The following is a 10,339-nucleotide window of genomic DNA, read 5'->3' as shown; positions in this document are numbered from 1 at the left end:
CACCCCCTAAACCCCTTCCCCCTCTGCCACCACCCCCTAAACCCCTTCCCCCTCTGCCACCACCCCCTAAACCCCTTGCCCCTCTGCCACCACCCCCTAAACCCCTTCCCTCTCTGCCTCCACCATCTGAGCTAGTGTTGTCAACGAGGCGCACTGCCAACAAACAACATCCGGGCCAGCCAGAGGGAGGGCGGCCAAGTGAAAGTCTTCCTTCCAGTGCCGATCCCGTCCGTCTTGGGGGTGGAGGGAGGGGGGGGGCTCAAGGCGCTTCGTTTCTAAGAATTTTTGTGGGAGGGAGGGGTGGTTGAAGGGGGAGGGGAGGAGTAAGGGGGAAGGGAGGGTGACAAGAGGCTATGCGGAGGATGCAAGGATGCAAGAGGTAGAGTAGGAAGAGAGGGAAGGAAGGAAGGAAGGAAGGAAAAGACTGGAGGGGGATGGTTGTGGAAGGTGTTAAGGGAGGAGGGGCGAAGAGAGAAGGATGGAAGAGTAGAAAAAGGAAAACAAGGAAGGAAAGACGGGGAAGAGTAGGGGGGCTGAGGGCTGAAGGGAGAAGGACGGAAGAGTAGAAAGTGGAAAAGAAGGAAGGAAGAGGTAGACTACGAAGAAGAGAAATTAAGGAAAAAAGGAGGGGGGAGAGAGAAATTGCGGACGAAATTAAAAAGCAAAGACAGGAAAAAAGAAGAAGAAGAAGAAGAGGAGGAGGAAGAATGCGGCGAACAGCTGGGAGATGGGTCTAGAGAGGCCACAGGTATAATGCGGTCACATAAGGTCACGACTCCGCCCTCCGCACCCTGCTCCCTGAGGCTCTTCCTCATTTTTACGGAAAATCGCTAACACCGGTCGAGCAAACGTCGCTACTCCAACAGCCGGAATGTTCATCCTTAAACGCAGTAAAACAAAACACAAGAAAACATAAAAAGGGGAAAACAGAATAACAAAATCAGACCAAAAACGACTCTGAACGAATAAGAATAAGAAAATTTAATAAGATATAATAGAATAAGAAAACCATATAAATAGAAAACAGAAAAACAAAATCAGACCAAAACCGACTCTGAAACGCCCGAAAGACGACCCCGCGACCGCCTCTCCCTCCACGACCTGGTTCCGGCGCGACCAGACTCCCGAAAACCGGCACGCCATCCCGCCCACCGACGAACCCGAACGCCATCGGACCGCCCGCGAAACGACACCGAACACCGCCGACCACGCCCATCCGAATCCTACGCCACCTGCACACCTACGACTCGGGGCGGTACGGGCGTAGCTGGCACAGGCGTAGATGGGCGCGGGAACAGGTGACGCGGGCGCAGAAGGTCGCGAGCGTAGGTGAGCGCGGGCGTGGATGGGCGAAGGAGCAGGTGACGCGGGCATGGGAGGGCACGGGAGTAGGTGAGCGCGGGCGTAGATGGGCGTAGGCGTCGATGGGCGCGGGCGACGGCGGTGGCTTCGAAGGGACATGGTCGCGGCTGCGCTCTCGCTAACTACTTCCGGTCGGAGGGCATGATGCACGCACACCGCTACACTTCCGGCAGCTGCGCGACGCGACCCCGGCGCGGGGGACTGCGACGCAAGCCTCGGTCGGGCCTTTGTGCGTGTGTGCGTGTGTGCGTGCGTGTGTGTGTGTGTGTGTGTGTGCGTGTGTGTGTGTGCGTGTGTGTGTGCGTGTGTGTGCGCGTGTGAGTGCGAGTGCGAGTGTGAGTGTGAGTGTGAGTGTGAGTGAGTGTGTGTGTGCGTGCGTGCGCGTGTGTGTGCGCATGTGAGAGAGAGAGAGAGAGAGAGAGAGAGAGAGAGAGAGAGAGAGAGAGAGAGAGAGAGAGAGAGAGAGAGAGAGAGAGAGAGAGAGAGAGAGAGAGAGAGAGAGAGAGCATATGAGTCCAAACCAATCGCCACTTGCAGGTAGTACATATACCAGCGGGAATACACACAGACACACTCACCTCTAAACACACAGACGACAAAACCACAAACAAAGAAGCACGCCCACACTCGATCCCACACAAACTCAACCGCACGCAATCTCAATCACCATTTGTTCATTCAGTCGCTGTGTGAAGTTAAGCACTCATTATCCGGCTTAACTGATTACTCACTCACTCACTCCAGCCACTTGATACTCATCAACCGTCTTACTCACTTAATTTTTGTAAGCGTTTGTAAGGGTACGTGTAAGCATGTTAGTGCGTAAGTGTGTAAGTGTGACTATATGTGCAAGTAGGCCTATTCATGTACTTAGCCATGCGTCTGCACCTGTAAGGAGATCAGGCCATCCATCCTGAGCATTGCGTGAGCCTGTGCCTGTGGTCAAGGTCTGCATGACCGCACACACACCACGTGGCTGTCATGAGTCAGGACAGGAGGAGGGGAGGGGCTGAGGATCCATTTTCCGAAACCAGGAAATATACTCAGAACGAAACCACCTCTTTTGTCTGTTTTTTTTTTTTTTTTTTTTTCCTTTTGGATCAATTGCTCAATGTCAACAAATAACCCAATCCAAACCCTTCTTTACCCCATCTCATTAACAGAACAAAAATATCTACATTCATATAATTTCCCTATCCATACAATTCAAAGGAACTGAAACAAGAAAAAACAATGAGAAAAAACTAAAGATTCCACTTCTAGAATTCACCACGAGAAACAATCCTTCCCAAGTGTCCAGGAAGTGAAATCTTGAAATGCTGTGGCAGGTACGACTGGTGCGGGAGAAGCCTTGTTCGCTCAGATAAGAAACTTTGCAAAATAAATGTATTTTTAAAGCTCAGCTTATTAAGTGTATTGATCGCTCTAATGCTACAGTGGTACTTGATAAGCTAGGAATTTTGCAGACAGACTGGCACACACAAAAACACACACGTGTATAAACACACACGCGCATGCACGTACGCACGCACGCACGCGCACAAATATAAGCAAACAAACACAAACACCCACACACAAACAAACAAAAAAAGAGAGCATCTGCGGAGACCATGAACCAAATCTCAGAGATAGTTTTATCGCACAACAATTTATCTCTGTCCCTCTCATGATTTTTTTTCGCAGCTACTTCCTTTACGTTTAAGGAACTGAGAACAAATATCTCTGATATTACAGTACGAAGCCCAGTAACGTTCTGTCTTTCCTTTTTATTTTGTTTTTCCCCTTTCTACGCCCACTCCTCCTCCTTCTCCCTCTCCCTCTTCCTTTCCCTCTCCCTCTCCGACTCCTTCTCCTTGTCAGTCTATGCACGAAAAAGTACCAAATGGCGGGGATAGAGGAGGGGGGAGAGGAACCCCCTCCGAACACCCCCCCCCCACCCAACCTCCGCAACTCCTCCCACCCTTATTCCCTCCCTCCCTCCTCCTTTGCAGCGGGTGTCCTTGAGGAGCCTGGGAACCTTGAAGGAGTCTGGAGGAGCCTGGGAAAACTCGGGCTCCTCCCACGAACAACGATCGCCACGAGCAGCCCGGCCAATTTTGACGTTCCTTCGCTCGCCTTAAAAAGTTTCCCACGCCATCGCCGTTCCTTTCCGCAGGCCGAAAGGCGAGCGAACGCAAGCATGAGTCAAAGTCCTCCTTCTCCTTAAAATAAAATAAAAAGTGCTCCGAAGGCTGTGTCTCGCGGAATTCGGTTCGGTGGGGCATCCCGTACGGGCGTTTTTGGGTGGCTTCCGTCACGCGACCGTCTACGAAGAAACACGAGAGCGACACATTTTTTACTATGTTGTGCGTGCTCGTGCTTGTCTATTTTTAGTTGCTTATTTACCTAAGGGAGCATGTGATGTTTTTTTATGAGTATTCATGTGAGCGTGCTTGTTTGTTATTGTGTGCATGTGTAAAAGAGAGGGGCAGGGGGTGGGGCAGGTGAACGTTGCAACATGGCTGTGCTTTGCCCCTTAAGGTGTGTGCATGACAAAGCGTTTCGCATGCACCTTGGCAAACCTGCCCTTAACACACGTCACTGAATTGCTGGTAATCACATGTTCCCTCATTCTCTCTCTCCCCGCGTGTGCATGTCTGTTTGTACGTGCGTATCTATACCTGCATTTGCATGATCGCGATCTTACTTGTATATTCACGCGTACTCCTTCCCTCGCCCCCCTCCCCCCCCCCCCCAATACAAACCCCCTACCCTCACACCCCTACCCCCACCCTTCCCGTAAACCCTAGATCCCAAGCCCGCTGACCTTCACCCGGACCAAAAGGATTCCGTGGCCTTCCTTCCAGGCCGCAAGCAATATGGTCACGATCGGGCCGCACCGCCGCCGCCGCCGCCGCCGAGAACAAGTGGTTCATTGTGCCAGTCTGTACACACAGGAATGTCAGCTGTGGTCTTCGGAGTGGACAGCAGTCAGCCTCCTGTTGCCATGAACAAATACCTGGCCAAGGTGTTTTCCATGAACAAATAACTGGTCTATTTTTTTATCCCTTTTTTACCAAATATCTGGCAGAACCTTTTTCTTTTCTTTTCTTTTCTTCCCCCATGAAAAGATAACTACCCGATTTGCTAATCTCTTTCTTCTTTCTTTATCTATCTACCTATTTCTCCTAAAAAACAAGTCTTTTTTTGTTTCCTCATTCATACTGCCATCTGCTACACATACTTATTTATAACGCATATTCCGAGTTGCATAATTCGCTATGAAAAAGGACTTACGTGACTCCTATTATACATTTCAAACAGTCCTTAGCCAAAGGCCAAAATGTCCTCGATATCAAACTGCAAGCGAACGATGTATATCATTAATCATAAAACAACAGACACGCAAAGGAAACAACCATAATCATATACCCAAAACAAATTAATACAAACATACACTTCTGTATCTACACACCCACCTAAAAATACACACCAATTAATGAGCATAAACAGACCTTCAATACATACATTCATACAACTCGACCCCCTCTCCCCTTCCCCCATACTCTTAGCTTACCCTTCCCTTCCCCTCCCCTCCCTCCCTCCCTCCCTCCTTCACCCCCTCCCCTCCCTCCCTCCTTCATCCCCTCCCTCAGTTTCTAAATGATCACTTTCTCCCGAACATCTTCCGGGTATGAAGCTTGTGTCCATCTGGCGTCGCCGTTGCCTTCCCTAAACAAATCCCAAAGTAACTTCTCCATCCGCGCGAAGGATTCTTCCTTACCCTAGCAGCCTCTTCTCCTACTCCCCTTGCCCAATCCTACCCTACACTACCCTACCCAACCCCCTCCACCCCCACCTCGCGGTTGGTATGCTGATGCCATAAACACGCCAAGCTGTGTGCGTGTGCCCCCGGGAGGGAGGGAAGAGGGAGGGAGGCAAGAGAGAGAGAGAGAGGAGGGAGAAGGGAGGGAGGGGGGGGGGGCGTTGATGAGATGGTCACTTTCTCTGGCTTCTTACGCTCAGAAGTGCGTGGGAATATCTCCTACTACTACTACTCCTCTTTCTCATTTTCTTTTTTTTTCATATCCTTCTGTTCTTCCTCCTCCTCCTCCTCCTCCTTTCTCCTATTTCTCTCTCTCTCTTTCTCTTCCTCCTCCTTTCTTCTTCGCCTCCACGACACCACCAACTTCTCTTATCCCTCTTGTCTTCTCCCTTTCCTCTTCCTCCTCCACTTACCATCCGCCTCCTCCCATCCACCTCCCACCACCCATCACCCACGAAAAACCTCTTCCACCCCCTCCCCCAACCCCCCACCCGCGAAGACCAGCAAAGAATAACCAGGATAATGACGCAAAGGGAGTAAGCCGGTCTTCCCCTGAGATGCCCTCGGTTCCTGGAAATCAATGGGTTCGCATCCTCTAAATTCCCCTTTTACTGCCACCGATATTCTTCCCCGCGACCGACTTCCTGGTCCCGCGCACACATGCTTCCCAGGACACTTGTTGATTATTAAAGGCCCATCACGCGGGTCTTTAGCTCAGGTGAGTGCTTACCAGTATAAACACATAACCAGCACTAAGGGTAGTCTACACGTATTTATAGATAAGGAGATTAGCACTGACCCAAGCAGATGCAAATATACACACGTGCACACACACACACACACACACACACACACACACACACACACACACACACACACACACACACACACACACACACACACATATATATATATATATATATATATATATATATATATATATATATAGATAATAATGTGTGTGTGTGTGTGTGTGTATGTATATGCATTCATTCATTCATTCATTCATTCACACGCACACACACAAACACACTCACACTCACTCACTGACACATATAACTCACACTGCCACCCTCAGAACTACTCACTCACAGTGAGACTCCCACACGCCCAAACCCCCATCCCCGTACCTTGGACGTCGAGAAAAATGCCCGTCTCGACGCCCTTACTTACAAGGCGAGGACGACCTCTCCTGCCTCGAGTAGCACGCGGGTCGAGGATGTGCAGTGACGAAATTCTTCAGTGTAAAGATGGAGTCACCAACGTTTGCGACCATTCCCCAGAACCAATTGTGAGCGCCACTCCGCTCTTTATTTTTCTCTGTTCCTTTAACACGACGTAAAACACTTTCGTAGATAGAGAGCTGAGGATGCCTTTGCTTCCTGGGGCATCATCGGGTATTTCACTTCACCAGGAATGTTAAAAAGACACCAGGGCATCCTGCGAAACGTTTTCAATGTGGACACGAAAGAGCACAGCCGAATGGCAAATAGGCACGCACTGGTTACTTCAATTAGGCTGAGAGTATTATCTCATCAGCTGGACTAAGATATGTGGGCGCACAGACGCGCGCGCGCACACACTCACACACCGCACACATACACACCCGCAGCAGAACTCACGGCGGAGCGGTTCGGTCTGCACTGTAGGTGAGCGCGAGTCTTACTGACACAGACCGCGCTCAGCTGCGGGACGATGGGGTGCTCTCCGTCCGGCCGGGGGTCGGGGGCGGGGCGGGGCGGGGCAGGGGAGGGGGTGTATGGGTGCTAGGTTAAGGTGGTCCCTCCTCCGTAGCGGCGCCTCCCACCCTGCATGTTGCTGCTCGGGCATGAACTCGACCCCGTGGTCAACATTGCAAAATTGCTGCTAAAATCGTCTGCGACTGGTGCGCCGCCAGGGCCTAGGATTCTAGATTCCTGTGAACGGTGTCAATCGGGTACTAGGTATCACACGCACACACGTGCGACATGTACACAATGTCAAATGCACACGCACACACACAAACAAGGGCATCACACACATACACACAAACAAGGACAAAATACACACACACACATATACGGCGCAGCAGCTTGTTGCACGTGTGGTTATGATTAGGGTGTGACGTCACGCAACGTCACCCACACGTCATGAGGGCGAGCCTTGACGCTGGCCGGCGGTGGCCTGCATTGGGGCCTGGTGCGGAGGTGGAAGAAGTGGATGGTGGAAGTGGAGAGGGAAGCGGCGGCGAAAAATGCGGAGCGGAAGATGAAAGAAGCGGATATCGAGGCGCTGGTTGAGCGTCGGTGGTCGACCAGCCCGCACGGCGGATGTCAGTACTTTAGTCTTCAGACTCCAGTGGCTATGTAACCACCCCCACGCCACCTACCCCCCGCCCTCTCTTCCCCCTCCCTTCTCCCTTGTCGCCCTACCCCAACCGTCCTCCCTTCTCCCTCCCTACCCAAACCGCCCTCCCTGCTACTCCCTACCCTAGCTATCCTACCCTCTCCCTCCTTACCCTAACCATCGCCTCATTCCATTCTCACTCTCCTCCTTTATCTTCTTTCAATGTGCTTCACCTAATTTCATTTTCCTTCATCTCCTTCTCTCTACATACCAACCTATCTACCTACCTCCTACCTTCCTTCCTTCCTACCAACCTACTTACCTCCAACATATCCTCCTACCCACCCATCCACCCACCCTAACCTCCCCTATGGCACGGGAAGTAATCCTCCAACCTCTCAACAGAGAGCGCTAACTAGCAGCCCACCCAGCTCTTGCCCGTCTTCCGCCAATGAAGTCCTGCCCCTCCTCGCCCTCCCTGTCGTCCTCCTAATCCTCCTCGTCTTCGTCGTCGTCTCCGTCGTCGTTGTCGTCGTCGTCGTCGCCATCGTCCTCCTCCTCCTTCATGTACCGACGAAGAGAAGGGAGGGAGGGTCTAGTCTGCTTGCTCAGCACGCAGACCCTCCATCCCACCCCCTCCCATTCGTCCCTTTCCTCCCCCCCCCTCCACCACCTCTCCCACCCAACCCTCTTCCCCTTCCCTCCTTCTCTCCCAACCCTCCCCTATCACCCCTCCTTCATACCCTCTCCACCCGCTAACCCTTTCTCATGCCATCTCTCATCCTTGTCTCTCGTTTAAACACCCCAGCCGCACGTGGACTGGAGTCGAACTGACCCGACAGAGTACCGGATGCGCAGCCAAAAAGAACACGCTGGTAGTTTTTCTTGAAGAAGTTTTTTATTAAAGAAGATCGTGGAAGTGTTGCTCCTTTTGACATCCTCCTCCTCTCCCCCCCCCCTCCGATGTCTGAAACATACTATCGGAGGGAGGCATAGCAGAAGTGAGTTAGTGAATTAATCAATCGAGAGAGAGAGAGAGAGAGGGAGAGGGAGAGGGAGAGGGAGAGGGAGAGGGAGAGGGAGAGAGAGAGAGAGAGAGAGAGAGAGAGAGAGAGAGAGAGAGAGAGAGAGAGAGGGAGAGGAGAAGGAGAGGGAGAGGAGAGGAGAGAGAGAGAGAGGGAGAGGGAGAGGGAGGGGGGAGAAGGAGAGGGAGAGGGGAGAGAGAGGGGGGAAGAGGGAGAGGGGGGAGAGGGAGAGAGGGAGAGAGAGAGAGAGGGAGGGAGAGAGAGAGAGAGAGAGGGAGAGAGAGAGTGAGGGAGAGAGAGAGGGAGAGGGGGGGAGAGGTAGGGAGGAGAGGGAGAGAGGGAGGGAGGGAGGAGGGGGAGGGAGGGAGGGAGGGAGGAGGAGGAGAGAAAGAGAAAAAAAAACAGAGGCGAAGACAGAGTGTAAGAGAAAAAAAAACAGAGGCGAAGACAGAGTGTAAGAGAAAAAACAACAGAGAGAGACAAGCAAAGAAAGAGAGAGACAAAGACAAAGAAAGAGAGAGACAGATAAATAGACACAGACAGACCGAGAGGCAAAGAGACCGACAAACGCAGACAGCTATACAAACAGACGTCTGTCTGGATCACCAGCAATCAAACCGTAACAAAACCTAAAGAAAGAAAGAAAGAAAGAAAGAAAGAAACAAGATAAAATCAAATAAATTAATAAATAAAAGAGCGCAAAAATCACCCCAAACGTTTACCCGGCTCACACAAACGTTCGTTTCCAAAAATAACGGGAGGCGCTTCTCGAACTCTCGAGTACCGACTAATCAAAGCGAGGTGCTGCGAGGAAGAGGAGGAGGAGGAGGAGGAAGAACAAAAGAGGAGGAGGAATGGGAGAGAAGGAAAAAATGGAGGAAGGGAGAAAGAGTTGGTCTCGATAACTTTTTTTTTCATTCTTCCTTTTCGAAGCCATTTTTTTTCTCATTCTTCCTTTTCCAAGCCGTTTTTTCTCTCATTCTTCCTTTTCTAAGCCGTTTTTCTCTCATTCTTCCTTTTCGAAACCGCTTTTTTTTTTAATTCGCCCTTTTCGAAGAATAAGACAGACAGGTTCTTCCGTTTGAAAGTCGTTTTTTCTCTCTCATTATTTCTTTTCGAGCGAAAGAACAAGCCGGAAGCGGGGAGGGCGGAGAGAAGAAGGAGACGTGATGATTTTAGTCCTTCGTTTCAAAAAGAAAAAAAGAAAATACTCGAGAGAAAATTAAATTCTCGACGACGTAACAAAAACGAAAAACAACAGAAAATAAAAACACAATTTCATATGTTGTTATCCTGACTCTGAGTGACAGCAGTAAACTATTACCTCGACATACTTTAACGTTATTATCAAAATAACATCCCTTCCACACTCGTTTACAAAATAATAATATTAATAATAATAATAATTGAGAAATATATAAAAAGTAAAACATGATAATAAAGAATAGAATACATGTAATCCACAAAAAATAAAAATATAAATAATAATAAAGAAGTAGACGATGTTAAGTAAAGTAGCTTATAAGGAAGTTCATAAAGATGAACAAAAAGGTTCTGATTTAACTGAGGAAGGATTAATTGTAACAATGAATAAATAAAGAATAAAATGAAGAAATTGGGGAATACATACATAATACAAAAATACAAAAGAAGCTAAAGAAGCAAAAGAATAAACACGAACTAAAAAACAAGATCAACTTAGCTTCCCTCTTGGCTCCCCCCCCTACCCCTTCCCCTACTCCTACCCCTTCCCTTCCCCCTACCCCTTCCCCTCCCCCCGGCGAGTGAAGTGAACCAATCACGCCCCCGCTTGCTTGCATCG

At 50.0% G+C, this 10,339-nt stretch overlaps 1 protein-coding gene across 1 annotated transcript in view; it reads right to left on the bottom strand.

Annotated features, from left to right (window-relative positions):
* Window positions 1-6,831, bottom strand: part of S6kII (Ribosomal protein S6 kinase II) — a gene marked incomplete at its 3' end in the record, with an annotated part of 77,172 nt that extends 70,341 nt beyond the window's left edge. Inside the window, 1 exon segment of the mRNA XM_070123632.1 lies at window positions 6,774-6,831.
* Between the last annotated feature and the right edge of the window lie 3,508 nt (window positions 6,832-10,339).

The sequence above is a fragment of the Penaeus vannamei genome, chromosome 7 (genome assembly GCF_042767895.1).
Source record: "Penaeus vannamei isolate JL-2024 chromosome 7, ASM4276789v1, whole genome shotgun sequence".
NCBI lineage: Eukaryota > Metazoa > Arthropoda > Malacostraca > Decapoda > Penaeidae > Penaeus > Penaeus vannamei.
The sequence above is the reverse complement of the archived record's forward strand: the minus strand, read 5'-3'. Positions and strand labels throughout refer to the sequence as shown.